The sequence below is a fragment of the Dasypus novemcinctus genome, chromosome 10 (genome assembly GCF_030445035.2).
Source record: "Dasypus novemcinctus isolate mDasNov1 chromosome 10, mDasNov1.1.hap2, whole genome shotgun sequence".
Taxonomy (NCBI): domain Eukaryota; kingdom Metazoa; phylum Chordata; class Mammalia; order Cingulata; family Dasypodidae; genus Dasypus; species Dasypus novemcinctus.
The window spans coordinates 23,228,820-23,248,083 of NC_080682.1; positions in this window are offsets into that span (position 1 = coordinate 23,228,820).

Here is a 19,264-nt window from a genome sequence, read left to right on the forward strand (position 1 = left end):
TCTTATTTTATAGTTTTGTGATCTTTTGTTCTATTTATTATTTTTTTTAATTTTCCACATATTGTAGCATAATAGTGATTTTATCAGTTTTTTGCTTCTGTTATTCAATTTATATTTTATATACTCATCTTTACATCCTGAACTGCTTGTAAATTAACTTATTAGGCCCTCTTTTTTTTTATCTTTAGAAAAGTTCCCTTTAGGCTATCATGTGCCTTTGAATAAAAATTGTTTCCTTTTTATATATATTTTTACCTTTTCTTCTTTTTATAGGGTTCAAGTATAGATCTGATACCTCTCTGAGGCATAGAATCAATCTACCTGTTGTTGGGGTTAGGATAGGAAACCATCCTCTCTTAGGAAGTGCTGTAGGTGGTGGTAGTGGTAAAAGGAAAAGATGTCTTCTTCTAGGGTAGGTACAGAAACCCTCTGAAGCAGTCCTGAAAAACAAAAAAGAAAGAGAAAAGAAAACTCCTGCAACTGAGAAAAGGACAGAATCAAAACTATTTGTTGCTGGGTACATTCTTGGGCCCAAGATACTTCAAGGTGCAAAGTAATTTGTATTACCCTAGGGAGGAGCAGGAAACACTCCCCTAACCAAGATATTCACAGATAGAAACAAATTAGCTTCAAGAGATTAGGTGGGTAGTGTTGTAGAATTTGAGAGAGGTTCAAATATTTGAGTATAGAGAGGCCAGGACTCAGGAATGATTTTGAGAAGGAAAAATGGTTTATTGATGGCCGGCTGGACTCGGGAGTTTTCTGTTTCAATCCTGAGCCCCTAACAAGATTTATGAGTCCCTTTTATACAGAGAGGAAAGGCCAAATGGTTCTTTTGTTTCAGTTCTCAATAGGCCTGAATTAGCATATATTTCCACATCTTAGGTAAGCTTTTAGCATGGACCTCAGGCATTCGATAAGCTTTTAGCATATTTGGTTTGCATTTCCCTTGAATACTCAAAGTTTATAGACCTTGCATTGTTAAACTGTTTCCTGGTCACCAAGGGCAGGACTGCAGCCTTTTATCATCCCACACCCACAAGTCACAGATAGTGTAGGTTATCTCTGAAGAGACAAAGAGCCTCCCACCCATAGCCCACATCATTTCCCCCCTTTGCCAAAGTTTAACTTGCTAAGCTTTGGCATAATTATTGTTGGAGCTATGAGGTGGATGGCTGTTTGTTGTTTTGATTGATTATTTATCAATCTTTAGTGTAGCATCCAGGATTTTTAAAAGTTTAGAAGTTTTCATTCTGGACAGCAGAATCCTGGGGCGGAGTCCTCCTGCAGTCATCCTGCAGCCACCAGTGCTCACGTGGATTTCCAGTCAGGTTCCAGATCCAACTATTAATTTTATTCTACCCTTGAAGAGTTTACACCTTTAATTTAAAAGGGGTGCTGAAGGGAGACGATCTCTTTTCTGTAACTGCTTCCTGCTGGCCATGGGCTGTAGTCATTGCCTAATAAGCTGTAAAACTCAATTTATTTTAACTGGAGCAAGATGGATCTGGCATTCTGTACAAAGTTGAATGAAGTTTTCATATGGTTAATAAGATGTTCACTCTGAAAGAAACAAACTTAATTAAAAATTTGGAATACCCGTTTTTAAAAGAGTACATTGGATTACAGAGGTAGACAAGGTTAGGTGCCTATAAAGATGGCACTCCTTCTTAAAAGCTGGTGGGAACAGCATATATATTCTTTTTTAAGTTATTCATCTTTAGAGAGAAATTGCAACAGACATTTAGCTTTGTCTGAAGACACATTCCAAGCTGTTCAATGATTGGCACTCATTCGCTCTGTCAGATGCTCCTGGTCAACTGGCACTCCTTGGGCAACTGGCTTCATCCAGGATTAGAACACTAAGTTGGAAATTCTCTTAGTTTTCACCTGTGGGAGTGATCAGAACTACAGAATAAAGGATTTTTACACCTTGGTTTTAATTGTTCAATTTCTAGCAATTTTGACTTGTTCAATAGGTGACTCATCATCAGCAAGCAAGCCTCACCTTTGCTACACAGCAGAGCACAGTAGAATATAGTAAGTTGACTGAGACTGGCTGAGCCTGCCACCTTATTCTATACACATGTTTATTAACTGTTTAGAAAATGATTTTACCAGGAATTTAACATGTCTAATATACTTCTGCCCTTGATCCAAAATAGAAAAGATAACGTTATAATTATTAGGCATATATTTAGTACAGGATAAAAGTACAGCACTTAATATTAACTAATGTATTACTTAATGCATAAGGATTCAGAGTTGCAATTATTAGTTTTGAATTTCAGGTTTGTAATACTTCACATGTTATCTCTCCATGAGAGCAGGCCATAATGCCAATTGTGTGTAAGTTTCACTTACAGTATCCTGGTATCATGGCTCCACTTAGCATGTTCTTCAATGCAGTGAGCAAGTCGCAGCATCCTTGATCTTAGAGAGATTTTCCAGTATTCTACTAGCCTGGTGCATAGTGCTCTCTGGCGCTATGGAACAGTGCCAGTCTGGAGGCGATATCCATTGTACACTTCGCTGTACCGAGTCATTATTTGCTGCTGCAGGAACTTGAAACTGCAACGTAGTTTCCATCGACTTCAGGAGCAGAACCAGAGGCTGATATAACAAATATTTTTAATTGAGGGGTCAGTGACCAGCCTAGTCAATAACTCACATGGAGAGGCCACCTGTAATATATTCAAGGCCTGGTTTGAATGCACAAGAGTTTGACAATGTTTGACAAAAAAACAATGTTCTTTGTTTTTATATATATTTTAAACAATTTAATGCAACACATATATCAAATGACTGTTTACTTACACAATTTTACTATGAAGATAACAGTAGGTACTGTACTTTAGTAATAGAGGAAAAATATTATTTTTCATTGTTAAAATGAAAACAGAAGATTTCCAATAGAATCAAGATAACCGTTTATTAACATTTACTTAAATATGTACTTTGCGGTGGCCTTCAGACAGGTTTTATTATCATGAAGTTATTTCTGCTACCAATACCAATCTAAGTTTTTAGTTAACAATAACTTCTAGAACTAGAACTATTTAAACATTTTCAGTTTGGAAGATGTTTTACAAACTCCTTATAATTGACTATAACCACATTGACTAGCCACCTCATGTTAAATAAAATTATTAAATTACAATTACCAACCAAAGAAATTTTCTCTATTTATTTAAGAGAGCATATCTACAATCTTTTTCCTTTAGCCTAATTTCACCAATGTGAACTTCCAATTTTCATTACTCTAAAGATTTCATACATATAATGTTAATTTAGTTTATAAATTAACTATGGGAGATTACACTCAAGTTAAATAAAATTGAAACCATTATAGTTTATGCCAGGAATGTTCTCTTTTTCCCTTACAGGAAACTAAAAACTTCTTTTCTTTGTTTAAGTTATGAAAATGAATAATTTAAAAGCATACTGACTACCAGATTTTAAAACACATTACACAATTTCTTAATTTGTTTAATCATAACCCAGGAAAGATATATCCGTAGTTTTTATGGACTTTTCTTTACTTACTGAAATTTGCTAATAGAGCCACTAATTACCTTTATTTTGTTGGAAAGAAATCTTCTGGAAGTAAATAAAGCTCACCAGATTGTGGAGAAGAAAATAATTTATTCTCAATCTTGCAAGAAGGGGCACAGAGCCAGATATGGCTGGCGCCCCGAACAAAGAAAAATGACACAATTTATACCGCTATGCCTAGCACACAAGCTCTTCCTCTGTTTTTCCATAGATTGGATACTTCAGAATTTAAGGCTTATCTGAGATCTAACTTTCCTGTGCAAAAGTTTGTGATTTAACTGCTTCCTCTATCACATTCTAACCATTTTAGTTTTTACCTGCTCCCCTTTGTTAAATAAGGAATAGAATTTAGTGCTGAATTGGCACCGACTTAGCTCCTTCTTGGGCATCCTTCCACTGCCCATAGGCCTGGCCTAAATTGGTCTCCTCCACTGCTGTCCAACCTGGGAGTGGGAGACTGAGGCAGCAGGCCACCAGGTTACACAAATCGACATTTTTTTTTCTTTTATGTGAAAATTAACCTAATGTTTTTTTGTTTTTTTTTCTTACATTTTATGGCTGACAAAAGGTTTAAACTGGGAAATTACCAGGCAAACTGATTCCTAATTCACTAGCCTAGTAGGTAGGTTTAATCTGCCACACCTAGTCTTGCCTTTAAAGCTCTTGCAAAGAGGAGGCCCTTTCCCAATTGTTTCTATAATCAGATTTTTATGTGACCTTTTCATCCTGCTTAGTTTAATTTGGGCTTCAAGAATATTTATGCACATATATAACTGCATATTTAATTTTTAACAATTTGAATAGAGCTCTTTTGAGAATTTTCATGTTTATTTGATTTTATTCTGATGTATGAAGACATACACTGAGCAAATGGGCAGACACAAAGAGTTAGACACAGAAACAACTCATCGATATTACTTATAATTTGCATTATTTTATATACTTTAGCTTAATTTGGGGTCCAGAAATATATATTACTTATATAACTGCATATTTAGCCTCAACAATTTGAGCAAATAGGCAGACATGAATAGTTTGACACAAAAATGTAACTTTAAACTTCTAATTTTTACAAAACAAGTGTGACTGCAAAATATTTCAAAGACTCCTGAAACTTTTTTTAATTTGCACTATGACTGTGCAGTTTTACACTATGATCATGCAGTTTTACACAAGAATTTTCTTTCTTAATTAATGGATTATAACCAAAATGTTCTCAATGCTTTAGCACCATTTTGTTTCAGAACTTTATATTTTACTTTGAAATTAGGAGAATTTTGGATAAGCAACAAGATCAGTCTTATATATATTTACTGAGGCTATTTGAAGCCTCAGGGAGACAGACTGGTTTCTCTCATGAATTGCCATTCTTAGGGACACTGACCGTCAAGGCATGAGACTTCTCCCCCTCCACCCCCCTTTTTGATTTTGGAGATAATAAAACTCCAGTGGTCATTTAACCTTCTTTCATCAGGCAGCAATTTATTTAGTTTACACTTGAATTCATGAGAAAAAGGGTTACTAATACCAGGACAGGAGACAGTGATGTCCCTGCTCTTGTCTGGCCTGTAGGGGCAGAAGGTATTATGAAATGACCATAGGCTAAGGCAAGGGGTGAGGTTAGGCTTGAAGTAACCATAAACAAAGGAAAGATTGGTTTAGAATTTACACTTAAATAATAGTTTCAGGCCAAAATCACTCAGCTATAATTTCAGTTATTATCTTTCCACTGTTTTATAATATAAATGCATTTATAAATGATTTTAACTAGTTACAGTTCATTAATTTTTTAAAACCTGTTAATTTTATAACACCTTTATACGCTTTTTATTCGACTTATACTAAATGAACTTAACTATTACTTTAATTTTTCTCTTAAGGTAAAAGAATAAATCTCTTGCAGTTAGTTTGAAATAAAAAGCTACTTTTCAGGATTTGATTTCTAGAACATAATGTTCTTTTAAAAGAGGTAAGACTCTTCTTCAAACACGGAGGAAATGATGAGTTTAAAGCACAAGAAACTATTTTGATAAAATGGATTTTCTTTGTATACTGATCTTACTCAATTTTAATCATAAAAATTTTCCTTCCACAAACCTACATTTTCAGTATTCCTTCAGGTTTTGTCCCACACTCTACTCTTTCCAATAATCAGTCATTTTATCTTAGGACAAAATCATCTTCTGTTTCCTTAATAAAAACACATTCCATATATCCCACATACTAAGTTACCAGGCAAACTTCTTACAACATATAATTGCCATTAACACTAAACAAGCTTGTTAAAATAATGAACTTTTCTTCACTTTAAATACTTAGTAGCATGTAATACCACAAACAGTTTTTTTTGAAGCAAGTTGACAGGGGAGGCTGGCTGCCGAAGAAAAGCTTTCCTGTTATAAAATTACCTTTTATTATTATTATCAATTCAGTTTTTGTTTAATAATGACTTTCTGCAATTAGCCATTTAAATACCTTAATTTAAACAACACTTTATTAAACTTTTATAATTATTTATACCCTTAAGACAAATTTTACTTTCACAGAACACATTCTCTTACTTAAAGTTACTACAGTACCTTCTAAGAACCTGGGCAGAATGCAAACATATTTTGGCTTTGACACACTAGGGAGGGAACTTTACTGCCATTTATTTTGATTCTGCTTTTCAGCCCCTTCACTCCCTTCACTCCCCCCCCCCCCCCCGACTGCACAACAATCAAACAGGAATGCGGCTTATGAATAGAGGGTGTGGACTCACTGGAAAGGGGCAAGCCACTCCCCCCTTTCCAGCTTTCAAGCCAAAATGGGCAGTCAGAACCTACTCAGATTTGGCAACTCTCCCAGAGAGCCAGCCACCCTGACTGGGACAGCCCCAACAAACTCGGGTGAAATGGCATGGACACAGATGGCCTTCAAGCCCCGGCAAAGGGACAGCAGAGCGTGCACAAACATCTAGACTCCACAAACATCCAGACTCCTCAGTTTTGCCCCATAATCATTTCACCCCCTTGCCAATGGTAAGGGAGGGCTCCAGCTCCACTGAATTCTACTTTTCATAACCATACAACTCTAACACTAACATTGAGCTGACACAGACAGAAGCACAAAGGTCACTAATCTGACCCACAAGTTCTATATATATATTTTTTTTTTCAGCATGGCTGCCCCCACAGCCATCACAAACCTTAGAACACTTAACATTTGGTATGAAGCGAATTCATTCACAATTTAGCACCATAATAAAAGATTTCAGCTAGACTTTTTCCACTGTTTAACTTTACACCCAGACCAAGCTCCACTAGAAATCCAATCCATTTTCCTGTAACCAAGTTTTTTTTTTTTAATCTAGACCAATTTCCAGGACGTTAGGACTTGAACCTATAAAAAACCCTTTTTATTAAAATCAAGCCTCCACTCCTTTAGTGGATATAAGACTAGTACCAGATTCTAACATGCAGTTAGACAAACCCAAAACACCAGGGCTTTTTCCCAGTTTTTCTCCAGGACATTAGGAATCGAACCTATAAATAGCCCTTCCTATTAAAATCAAGACTCCACTCCTTCAGTGGATGTAAGACCAGTACCAGATTCTAACATGCAGTTAGACAAACCTAAAACACCAGGGGCTTTTCCCCGGTTTTTCTCATTTTCCCAGGCATAGAGAGAATGGCTTCCCCCCAATTTTCTGGAGCTACTAGGGTTCTCTCAGGAAGTGATCAGCCTCCCCTTCCTAGCAATTAAAGCTAGAGCTTTCCAGACTGTGCTCACCTGGGGAGTCTTACCTTCTTCCATGTTCGGAGTTCTTTTTCGTTCCCAGAATCTTTCTCTTCAGACCTTCAATTGCCCTCAATTTTTGTCGGGAAGATTCTGGTGGAGCCCACATGTTTTCTGGATTAAATTTAATCCAAGGATGCCCAGATTTGGGGTACACCTGAGTCCTCCTGGCTTCCTTGGGGATTTGGAAGGGGCAGCAAAATGCTACCGTCTCTGGCCTTTGTTTGTTGTCCCTTTGTGGCCGCCAAAAATGTTGTAGAATTTGAGAGAGGTTCAATTATTTGAGTATAGAGAGGCCAGGACTCAGGAATGATTTTGAGAAGGAAAAATAGTTTATTGATGGCCGGCTGGACTCAGGAGCTTTCTGTTTCAATCCCGAGCCCCGAACAAGATTTTTGAGTCCCTTTTATACAGAGAGGAAAGGCCAAATGGTCCTTTTGTTTCAGTTCTCAATAGGCTTGAATTAGCATATATTTCCACATCTTAGGTAAGCTTTTTGCATGGACCTCAGGCATTTGATAAGCTTTTAGCATATTTTGTTTGCATTTCCCCTGAATACTTAAAGTTTATAGACCTTGCATTGTTAAACTGTTTCCTGGTCACCAAGGGCAGGAATACAGCCTTTTATCATCTCACACCCACAAGTCACAGATAGTTTAGGTTATCTCTGAAGAGACAAAGAGCCTCCCAGCCATTGCCCACATCAGTAGGAGGGAAGAGAAAGTTAATGAAGCCACAACGTCTAGGACCAGGCACACAGAGACCTCACAAGGTTCAGGAGAAAGCAGGAAAATGAGGATCAGATCCAGCTGCCATGCAGAGCTTTGTTCTAATTTTCCTATACATGTGTGTGTCAACAAATGTTGTATTCTACCTTGAAAATTGTAAATATTATGCCATGCAGATGTCTAAATTTTCCTCTTTGTATTGATTTGTTTTTACATTTAGCAGGAAATTGCTCTTAGCTTCACTCAAAATGGAAAATGCTTTGAGATAGTAGTAAAATATTTTTCATAAACTTAGCATTGTCTAGCCTAATGGTTTCTGACCCAGACATATGCTGTTCAGGGTGAGAATATTGGACAGTGATTTTACACAGAATATGTATCTCCCTCTTCCTGCCTGCTTCCTTTCTGTGACTCATCTTCGATTTTCCTGTGGCTTTGGTGTCACAAACTCTGTCTTCTTGTTTGTCAGGTTAGAAGGACTATGGATTACATATGAAATTTTATATGAAGGATATAACATTGTCCTGCCCTCAAGATAAAAGTCATAAAAATGGGAAAATCATTCTATTGTCTCTCTGTAGTACTTTCCCATAATTTTTTTCCCAAATATATTAGTTATTAACTGTGGGGTGGTACTTCTGATAAATCTATCTTGGTCATTACCAAAAGCAGATGAGGAAATCTTATTTTGCCTTCAATTTTTAATAATGTTATTGTTTCATGTAGAATTCCAATTTGACATTTTTTTCTAGTGATTTAAATAGGGTGCTGCATTTTTAAATTTTATTTTTCATTTTAATTTTTTTGTCTTGAAGGTTGTTTTCAGTCATATATATATAATTTCTCCATAAGAGATGTCACATGTTTTTCCTTGGGAACTGTTCCATGGCTGGAATTGGAAGCTCCACTTCCCCAAAACAGGGGAGGAAGAGGTGGTTGGGCACCAACTTCAGCTACTGATTAGTAAATTTGGTGGGGTAAAGTATAATCCTAAGGACAGCTACAGTTTAAACCTGTCCAAGTCAGAAAGAGACCAGTAGCCAACAACCTAACTCTGCTCATGGCATGAGGGGAAGTGGGGCAGACTGAAAATCACAGTGCTGTTATGTACCAGCTTCTTTCCATCCAGATCACATTGCAGGTCTAGCATAAGCCCTAGCCCCACCTCCAGCAGGAAGGAAGCTGTGGGGACCTACACCATCCTGTCTGGAAAAATACTGGCTATGCTGTGTAGGCTGTGATCATCCTACTCTGGCAGTGTATGCTGCCTCAGGAGGAATACTGTGACTGGAGTTGGAAACTCCGTTTCCCAAAAACAGGGGAGAAAAATACAGTTGGCCACTGACTTCAGCAACTGATTAGTAAATTTGGAAGGCCATGTATAACACTAAGAACAGCTAAAGTTCAAACTTGTCCAAGTGGGAGAGAAACCCGAAGCCACCATTTTGACTCTGCCCCCAGAAGGAGGGGAAGCTGAGCTGACTGAAAATCACAGTGATGATAAAAACCAGTTCCTTTAATCTACATTGGCCTGCAGTCCTACCCTAGCCTTCAGCCCCAATTTTAGCAGAGAGAAAGCTGGTGGGCCTGCACCAGCCTATTCAGGTTAACTGCAGATACATTAGGCTGGTATAGTCTGAATGGTCAGAAGTTTACTGGGGCAATTGTGGCCATATTGGACCCACACTGCATATATTTCTGCCCACACGTGCAGCTCCATCCCCACACCATGCAGGGGATAAAGAGGTATGAAGCTTCATCAGTCTCTCTGGGTAACTAGAGTCTAGGCCTGCATGAATTTGATTATTCAATACAGCTATGAGTCTGTCCCTACCACAGACAAAGGAGAAAGCTGAGAGAAGCTTCATAGGTCCCTGGAGCAATGAAGGCAGCTTGAGACTCCACAACTTATAGCACCAACAGTATCCTTGGCTCCTACTACATAACCAGTAAGGGAGATGGGCAGGAAGCCAATCTTAAACTAAAGAGAAAAACTGCACCCAGAATAAATACTCTAGGAACACTGATGTCAAAACACCAACAAACAATTACACTCCACACCAAGAAATGGGAAGATATGGTGCAGTTAAAGGAACAAGATAAGCCTCCAGATGACATAAAGTAGTTGAGACAACTAATTTTAGATATTGAAACAAATCTCCTTAATAAATTCAATGAGGTGGCTTAAGAGATTAACCATATTAAGAAGACCTTGGATGACCACAAAGAGAATTTGAAAGCATACACAGAAAAATAACAGATCTTATGGGAATGAAAGGTGAAATAAATGAAATTTAAAATAAACTAGAATCATATAATGGCATATTTGAGGAGGCAGAAGAGAGAATTGGTGAGTTTGAAGAAATGGCCTCTGAAAGTGAACATGCAAAATAATTGATGGAGAAAAGAATGGAAAAAAATAGAACAAGGTCTTAGGGAACTACACAACAGCAAGAGATGTGCAAACATACATTTCATGGGTGCCCAAGAAGGTGAAGAGAAGGGAAAAAAGGAATATTTGGAAAAATAATGGTAGAAAACTTCCCAACCCTATTGAAGGACATAGATATCCATGTCCAAGAAGCACAAGGTACTCCCATCTGAAAAAATCTTAATGGACCAACTCCAAGACACATAGAAATTAGAATGTCAAGTGCTTAAGACAAAGAGAAAATCTTGAGAAGAGCAAGAGATCAGCAATGCATAATATAAAAGGGATACCCGATAAGATAAAGTTCTGATTTCTTACCAGAAACCATGGAGGTAAGAAGACAGTGGTATGATATATGTAAGATACTGTAAGAGAAAAACTTCCAGCCAAGAATCTTATATCTGGCAAGACTGTCAATTAACAATGAGGGTGAATTTAGAATATTCACAGATAAACAGAAGCATAGAGTTTGTAACTAAGAAACCAGCTTTGTAGAAAATACTAAAGGGTGTGCTACAGCCTGAGAAGACAAGACAGGAGAGAGAGGCCTGCAAGAGGATCTAGAAATGAAGCTTATATCAATAAAAGTACCTAAAAGTTTCAAAAGAGTGGTGAAAATATAATATGACAGCAAAAACCTAAATATTCAGGAATAAACTTAAAAATGATATAAAGTGCTTGTATTCAGAAAACTACAATTCATTGTTAAAAGAAATCAAAAAAGGCCTAAATAATTGGAGGAACATTCCATGCCCATGGGTTGGAGGAATATATATCATTAATATATCAATTCTACTCAAATTGATATACAGATTCAATGCAATCCTGATAAAAATTCCACCAGCATTTTTTTTTAAAAATCAAAAGCATGATTATCAAATTTATTTAGAAGGGTAAGGGATCCTGATTAGCCAGAAACATCTTAGAACTGAAAAGTGAAGTTGGAGGACTCTCATTTCCAGACTTTAAATCATATTACCTATTTACATTTGTAAAAACAGCACAGTACTGGCATATAGATAGTCACATAGTCCAATAGAACTGGATCAATGGTTCAGAAACAGATTCTCATATGTATGGTCAAGTGATTTTTGACTAGCTTTAAATCCACCCAACTCAGGCACAACTTAGCTATCTGCTAAGATAACAGGACATCCTTAGCCAAAAGAAGGAAAGAGGACCCTATCTCACACATATACATGTTAACTCAAAATGAATAAAAAACCTAAATATAAAAACAAAATCATAAAGCTTCTAGAAGAAAATTTAGGAAAATATCTTCTAGCCCTGGTGGTAGGTGGTAGATTCTTAAAGGACATAAGAGGAGGACTGAGATGGACTACTGATATTTAATGTGTATAGAATTTTTAATTAGTTTTACTTTAAAAGTAAATGTAGAGTTGATGGTAACACATTATACTGAGTAACAGCTGGTTTATAAATGGGGATGTGGCTGAAAATGGTAATCTAGTGATATATATACCAACTGATAGAATACTAGAGAATAATCTAGGGACTGAAAAGCACAGTAAACCCAGAGGTGGATGAGAATTGTGGCGCTAAAGCAAATGTACATACCTATTGCAGGATGGTGGGAATGTGGAGAAGCAAGGGAAAAATACAACTGGAGTGACCTATGGACTGTGATTAATAGTAATAATGTGGGAAGAAGACTTGGCCCAGTGGTTAGGGCATCCGTCTACCACATGGGAGGTCCGCGGTTTAAACCCCGGACCTCCTTGACCTGTGTGGAGCTGGCCCACACACAGTGCTGATGTGTGCAAGGAGTGCCGTGTCATGCAGGGGTGTCCCCCATGCAGGGGAGCCCCACATGCAAGGAGTGCACCCTGTAAGGAGAGCCGCCCACTGCAAAAGAAAGTGCAGCCTGCCTAAGAATGGCGCCACCCGCATGGAGAGTTGACACGACAAGATGACGCAACAAAAAGAAACACAGATTCCTGTGCCACTGACAACAACAGAAGTGGACAAAGAAGACAATGTAGCAAATAGACACAGAGAACAGACAACAGGGGCAGGGATGAGGGGTGAGGGTAGAGAAATAAATAAATAAATCTTTAAAAAATAATAATAATGTAATATTCTTGCGTCTGCCAAACATGTCTGTATTGATAAGGGGGAATATGGAAAATGTGTGCCAAATATTTGCTATGGACCTGGTAATAATCAGATGATATTATCTCAAGATCTGTAACAAATGTTCCATTATGGTGTGGTGTGGTGTGGTGTGGTGTGGTGTGGTGTGGTGTGGTGATAAAGGCATGTTGTTTGGGGACTCTGCACAAGAGCATGACTGTTTTGTAAGTTTATAACATCTGTCATAAAAAATATATTTAAAATTACTAATAGGGTGCATTTGGGGAAAAATACACCAAATATAATATAAGAACTATTGTAGTAAGATTTTGACAATATTCTTTCATAATTTTTAACAAATGTCTCATGACAATGCAAGGTGTTGGTAGAGCATTAATTTATGGGACCCCTGTATGATCTTATGAATGTTCTGCTTTGTAACCTTGTATGATGTTATATGTGTTTGTTTTGTAAATTCACAACTATTACTATACACTTATTATGTATGTTCATGTATGAGTGATATACTTCAATACATTAAAAAAAAAAGAAATTTAGGGCCTAGAGGGTAGCTTTATAAGAGCTGGTGGCATGTGAGAATCCTTGGGCAGAGGTGACAGCCCATTCACCGGGATCAGTTGGCCAGGTAATTGTTTCTTCTGACTGGGTGGTGCAGAGCAAGAGATGGTCTTTATGTCAATCACCTTATGGATGAAGTTGAAAAAATGGTGTTTTGGGAGAGCTTGAACTTTGGAGAGATTTGGAGTAAGAAGACTAAACTATAAAACGAGTTTTTAAGATTGTCATGTTAGTACCTAAACAAATTGAGGTCCCAGGGGGAAGACCTTGGGCTTCTACAGTTTAAAATTGAAAGTGTGCTGTATAACCATCCATTTTAGTTCCTTCCCTAATAAAACTGCTTCTGCCTTTGAACAATTCAAATTTTAAGTTTGTTAGAGGCTCATCCCATAAATCTGGCCTGCTTTGTTCAGTTTTGGTTATTTGTTTCAAGGCAGGAGTGGAGTAGGGACCCCTAAGGATTTGACCAGGAGCAGGGTAGCTGGGTTTAAGGTTTCACAAACCCTTTGTTGCATCTCAGGGATCTCTATTAATTGAGCCTGGTGGTTAATTAGTTGGCTACCTGCAAGCTGTAGATTGCCCCTGGCTTCAAGTACATCTTATACCTGGTAGAAGGATAAAAGGGTTAGGTATTACTGGAAGAATGGGAATCACAAAGTTATTAATTGCTAGTTAGTCCTGAAATAATCTGCAGGCTATTGGGCTTCTTCATTGGAAGTACAGAGATCTGACAGGGGGAAGAGCAAGGAATTAGAATGCCAAATTCTAAAAATTTTTATCGTGGGCTTGTTCCCATGTATTGATTCTGTTTTAGTGAATACTGTTTTCTATGAGGATTTGGCAATTGGGCATTATAGGAGATGGAAACTGGGGGAAACGGAGAGCCTGTCTAGGTACTCCAGTTTCCCAGATCATAGGATTTACTTTCCTAATTATTTTCTGGAGTATAGCCAATGGTGGCCAAGCACAAGACTCCACATTCATCTTTTGAGCACTGGGTTGCAGGCATTCTAGAAGTTTCACTTATTCTTACTAATTGGATGCATGCCCCTAGGGTACAATATAAGTCCCATCCCAGTAAGGGTTAGGGCATTCAGGGATAATTAAAAGTTGATGGCTTACTATTAGGTCTCCTATTTGACAGAGGAGAGGCTCACTAAAGGATCTAATTTTAGATTTAGAGTTAATTCCCAGTACTGGACAGGTTTGGGAAAAGGGAAGTTTGTGATGACAGGCCATAACTAAATAAGTGGCTCCCGTCCATATTAATCAAAAAGTTAATAGTCTTACCTGCCAGGTCAAAGGTCTCTGGGGCATCTCAAGACTGATGTTACATTTAGTTGTCCAAGTTTTAAGGAGCCATGTTCTGCCCTGGATCCCATTGTTCTTCCCTCTCTTATGTCCAAGGGCCTGCAGTTGCACTCTGCACTCTTCCCTCCCCCACTTTCAGGGTTCTGTGAATGCCTGAGACCAATGACCTAATTTTATGGCACTGGGGACAGGGACAGGGGTGGGAGAATCACTGTGGGTTTGTGGCCTTTGCCTCCTTGATGGCCTTGTCATGGTTGTTGAAGATGGAAAAAGCTATTTCTAACAAAGAATTCATTGGCATTTGGGGCCTTAATGCTAGCTTCTGGAGCTTTCTTCAAATATCTGGAACTGATTGGCTGATAAAATAGATTTTAACATAATGTACCCTTCTGGTGAGTCTGGATTAACCTGAGTATACTTTTGCACAGCCTTCACTAACCTTTCTTAGAACAGGGCAGGGTTTACTTTTCTTCCTGGGTTATTTCTTGCAACTTCTCATAGGTAACAGGCTTTGTGACACATTTTCTCATTCCTTCTAATAAGTATGCTATCATGTGGTTCCTTTTCTTTAGGCCTGCTTCTCCTCTTTGGTAGTTCCAGCATGTTGCTGAAGGAGTTGGGCTGCCATTTTATTGGCATGTCCCTGAGCCTCCTCCCAAATGTGGTGCTTGTCCCCTGGTGTGCAACAGATAGTTAAGATCACATGTATATGACCCCATGTTAATTCAAAGGTTGCATTAGGTTCTGAAATACTTCAGCAAATTTTGCTGGATCTTCTGAGAATCACTCTAGTTGTTTTCCACATGGAGCAAGATCTGTCAGAGAGAAGGAGATAGAGACTCTAACTGTCCCTGCATCTCCATTTGCTACCTCTTTTGTTGGCTGGAAGCCACTTTTAGGTTCTTTTGGGGAGTGGAAAGACACTCGCTCTGGACACATAAGGTAGGGGTGAAGAGGCCACAAGTGGAGATAGGTCTAAGGGTGGTCTCAGGTTAGGGAACTGAATAATGCAGCAAAAAATTGAGGATGGGATCACATAAGATATCTCCCTCCTTTTCAAGTTCTCTCTGTTTAGGTTCCTTCTTTTTTGGCTCTTTCCTTTTGGGGGCAAGTTCCCTTCATGAGCATAACACAACCTGTGGGACCCCTTTAAACCTGTTTTCTGATATAGAGCCATAAAGACTTGAACATATGGAATTTCTGATTGCTTCCCTTCTCTTTTTCAAAGGAGATCTCACTGTAAAATAAGGTTATAATTTAAGGTACCTTTGACAAGCCATTGCTGGCCATCCTCAAGACAGTACTGCAGCCATATGGTGTTATGGAAGAAGATAAGTTTACATTTTTTCAACCCCTCAGTGGACAGAGTTGTCCAGTTTTTAGTATATATTGAGCAGAATGCCTGTTGGGATGCTAGAGGCTGTGCCCATTTTTCTAGGGAGAAATAGAGAAAAGTTGTCAGCCTATATGGCATCCTAGAACTGGTCTGACTATACTTTTTGCTTGCATACTGAAGCACCCAAGTTGCTTAAGTCTCGGGACATTTCCCAGGTTGCTCAAGTCCTGGGGGACTTTTGGAGCTGCCCCTCTGGTTCCTGACATCCAGAGAACACAGAGGCTATGGCGACGGGTGTCCCCAGGGTATGCTAGGTCTTGGAAGATATCTGGGCGTAAGTTCTGTATTGAAACTTCCAAGCTGAGTTCTTGGAGGAGGAGGGTGAGTTCCTCTGTCTGTTTTTAAATCTGTTCCCTCAAGGGGGAAAAGTTTGCACATTGTCCAAATGGCTAGGGATTGGAGGTAAATGAGCTGGCCTATAAGAGGCCACAACTCATCCATAGGACTTTTTGCACATTGCACCAGATTCTTAAGATAATTAAGAGACAGATAGGAAACTGTGTCTGGTTATTCATGAATAGGGAGGAGGTGATCAGAATTAGAAAGTGGTTTAGGATGAGTTGGATCTTCTGGACTTTTGTGCTCCCATTGAACTTCTATTCAACTCAGGGAATGTCCCTAGTTAGATTTCAAGTATGGTGTTACCTGTCGTCCAAAGACTCCTTGGATCTACACAAAGAGGGAGCTGGAGGACTCTTGGATAAACTGAAATTAAGTCCTTTGGGGCCAGGGTTGGAGATCTGGTTGGAATGGCAAAGAGAGAGTGAGGCCTATAGGCGGGCTTCAGTTAGAAGCCAAAACTCACCAGTCTTGTTGGATGGAGGAGAAGGTTACCAGAGATTATCACCTGGCTGGTTTGCTAGAAGTATGTTGCCAGAGTTGTTGTCCAGGTTTTTGGTTACAACGTCAAAAAGAATTCAGAGATGTGCCACAGTTCTAAGAATGTCAGAAAAGATTTAACAAATGATTAAGGGTGTGCTCAAGGTGTAGATGTGCACTCTGCCTTGGTGTTCCCTATTTTATGGGCCACAGGTCTCTAGGTTCTGTGCTGATTGTTGTATTTGAGACAAAACAAGGGAAAATCATAGGGTAGTTTGATTTTCTTAGGGGCTTAAGGGTTGCTGTTCAGTGGTGATTGACCTCTGGCCATGAGTTCTGCAGGGTGTGTTGTCCAGCAGTGATTGACCTCTGGACACTGTCCATGAGGCATGAGGTAATATGAGTGTGGGCGGTGGTGGTGTCCCTCCTGCCCCTTCCCTTTCTTGCTATGTGATTATGTTGTTAGCTGTCTTCAGATAATGGAGCCATAGGGTGTGTGCTGTAAGTTGCCCCATAATAATTTGCTTGTGCAAGTCAGCAGGCTGATGGAAGTCAGCAGGCTCTTGACTCAGCCTCTTACCATGTGATGTTACTATGGCTTATTGTGTTTTTTGCCCTTCCACCTTAGGTCCCTACTCTATTCTGCTTATTTATATGGGTATAAGTTTATTCTTTTGGGGATACTTTGAGCTTTTGGGTTCTGAATTTATCGATTTCATCAAATTGGCAATAAATTTTGCCATTATGTTTTAAAAAATATTTTATGACTGTTACTCCTACCCACTTGGAATTCAGGTTAATACTTTCATATCAGCTGATATCATAGTCCAATTTTCTCAAAATACATCTTTTTCATTCTTGTTTCTCACTTCTATAGCTTCCATAGCTCAGTATTCTAGTTCATTTTTGTTTTCTGCCATGTCTGATCTACTTGTAGGTCTACCCAGTGACATTTTCATTTTAGATATATTCGAATAGCTTTGGAAACTAAACTTATTTATTATGATTTCTCTTTTCTGTTTGTTTGTTTATTTGTGTTCTTTTTTACCCATAGTTCCTTGAATATATTTCTGTGTTTTAAGGTCATTGACTGCTAATCCAATCCACATTTTTATTCTAGGGTCTATTACTGGTGATTAATTTTCTCATGATTATGGATAACATTTTCTTGCTTCTTCAACTTGCCAAAATTATATCTATCTGGATGGTGAACATTGTGAAAATTATGCTGTCAAATCTCTTTATTTTTAAAGTATTTCTTTAGCAATTATTGAGTTTTGTTTTGGCAGGCAATTTGTTTACTTGCAAATCAGCTTAATTCTTTTGAGTGTTAATTCTGAGTTCTTTTTGAGTATGGGTTTTGAATTTTTTCAAGTACAATGGTTTATAGCTCTCCTCCCTTCTGTTATTTTCACTAAATGCTCTAAATATTTTATCAATTGATTTATGGTCACTTTTTGTTTTACAAATTTTTCACAGTTGTCCTAGGCATGGTCTTATAATATTTCACCATATATGTAGAGTTAAGTGACCCACCAACCACAAATGGACACCATGCAGAGTTCTTAGTCACTAACTTTCTCTACTCCAGTCCTTGACTCAACATATTCCAGCCACCTCAGCCATTCCAGATACTGATTTTTGTCTTCATATCGACATGTCTGATGTTTTCCCCTTGTGCCCCACCACCAGTCTCTGTCAGGGACTAGTAAATATCTTCCTTCTCTCACAGATCTTTCCCATGTTCTACAAGTTGTCGATTGTCTATGATTTTTAAAAATATATTGACCATGAATCATGTATCTCCCCAAAGGGTATAATTAATCCATGTGTTCTGAAGAGTTGACAAAAACATGAAGCCAATTATGGGGTGTTCATTGATTCAGAAAAATGTACTAGAAACAAGAATTTAAAAATTTTGAATTCATAAAAAGTATGAATTTCCTAAATCATACATGGTTACTTTTAGTAGGCTATTTCTAAACTGTCTCTTCCTGCAGATGTGGTAGATAGGATATCTATATAAGGAAGCAATATACACACACAGATAGAGACACAGTATATACAAACAAAAGTGTAGTTGCTTTTCTCTACTTTCAATTTACACATAACATGAGATTTGATGCAATTCTGTTAGAAATACAGTTTACAGTCAATGTTTATGTTTATAAACTAATATTTTGGGGGGATATACCCTTGGTATTATGTTACACATTAGAAATAAAAAAAGTTATCAAAAGTGTTTGGAGGAAGCAAATGTGGCTCAAGTGGTTGGATGCCCTCCTTCCTCATGGGAGATCCTGGGTTAAGTTCCCTGTGCCTTCTCAAGAAGACAAACAAGACAATAGGCTGATGAAATGGACTGGCACAGCAAGCTGATGCAACAAGATGATGCAACAAAGAGACACAATGAGGAAACCCAATGAGAGACACAACAAACAGGGAAGTACAGGTGGTTCAAACAATTGGGTGCCTACATCCTACGTGGGAGATCCTGGGATCAGTTACTGGGGCCTCCATAAAAACAATTAGCACACAATGAGGAGACAGCAAGTGCAAACAAAGGAGGCAATG